This window comes from Octodon degus, unplaced genomic scaffold (genome assembly GCF_000260255.1).
Source record: "Octodon degus isolate 3935 unplaced genomic scaffold, OctDeg1.0 scaffold00009, whole genome shotgun sequence".
NCBI classification, from domain to species: Eukaryota; Metazoa; Chordata; class Mammalia; order Rodentia; family Octodontidae; genus Octodon; species Octodon degus.
Window position 1 is genome coordinate 12,180,102 of NW_004524585.1, and position 1,505 is coordinate 12,181,606.

At 38.9% G+C, this 1,505-nt stretch overlaps 1 pseudogene; it reads right to left on the reverse strand.

The window, feature by feature from the left end:
- Positions 1 to 1,006: 1,006 nt before the first annotated feature.
- Positions 1,007 to 1,505, reverse strand: part of LOC105741072 — a 25,170-nt pseudogene continuing 24,671 nt past the window's right edge.

Sequence of the window (1,505 nt, forward strand, 5' to 3'; positions counted from 1 at the left end):
CCCTGGCCCATATCTGTTCCATTTTTGACTCATTTTTTTTTTTTTTTTGGCTTGTTGCATATTTAAATATTTTTTGACCTTAGAGATTATAAGGAATTTTTGTGAAAAGAGAAATATGAAAAGTTCTGTTGTAACATGTATCTTTTACTGTGAGTTTAGCATATTGGGAATCAGTGACAAGTTTAATGTATCAGAGCAGCCCTGTATTAACATAATCCTGCAACTAATTCTGCCTTTCTTTTTAAAATTTTTTTGGCGGAACCAGGGATTGAACTCAGGCCCTTGCACTTGCCAGAGAAGTGCTTATTCCACTGAGCCATCATCCTGGCTCCGTAATTCTGCCTTTTGAGTGGAGCAAAAAAGACTTTTTTAAAAAAATGTATTTGGTCCTTGCAGGGTCTCAGTATGCAGCTTGGACTTGTGGTGATCCTCCTGCTTTTAGCCTCCCCAGAGATAGGATTATAGGCATGAGCCGCCACACACAGATTCTGGCATTCAGCCCATACTACGAGAGGGGCTGGCATAGCATGTGGTGCCAAAGATTGAACAGTGATCCCTGAGCTTGCCTAAGCTTGTCTAAGTAGGCACTTTAGTCTTCTGAGCTATCTCTCCAGCCCCATGGAGCTTGCTTTTACCTTTACTTTTTTTTTTTTTTTTTTTTGACAATCCCTTCTCACATGATTCAGTACCATAACTGAAACAAATTGTATGGCATAAGACTTCTGAATCATGAGGAATTAATCTATGTTCATTTGTTAATGTTTGTATTAATCTCATTACATAAGTTGACTTAACATCAGGTGAATGCTGTTGAGAGACCACAGGAAAAACTAAGCCTCTGGGCATCTCTCTCATTTTCCTTGCAGTAAAGTCTGAGTCACTGTCCCTTATCCTCATACAGAGATGCAAAGGGATTAGTTGGGGGCAGGGGAGGCGGAGGTTGAATTTTAGCAAACACTGAAGGTAGAGCTGAGACATCCAGTCACTCCATCAATTTGGATACCCTTTACAGGGCTTGCCTCCTGGGTCTGAGGAATAGGGGAAAGCTCAAGGAAGGTGAATTTTCAGTAGTTCTCTCACTGCTGGAGGTGCAATTCCTTGTGTCAGACTGCAGGGATTCCAAAGCCAAGGAAATCAAATGACACAGGGACAACACACTAGCTTCTCCTAGTTGACTAGCTCTGCCTAAAGCTCTTATAGCTGGTTTCCAAACTTTTAACTTTAAAGCAGCCTGTCCCTTAGGCTATAACCAATAACACTGTCTCTTTATAAGAGAATATAATTTCTTTTTTTTATTAGATTTTCTTATTTATTTATTTATTGGTTGGACAGTTTCAATAACTAACACATTATATACATTCTTCCTAGTGGTTAATTGCTGTACAGATGAGGACATGATATCCTATTTACAAACACCATTAGAGCAAATCCCTCTATTCATTAAGAGAACAACTATATATCTATCCTAACCACTTTGAATACACAGATACAAAATGGACATTCAT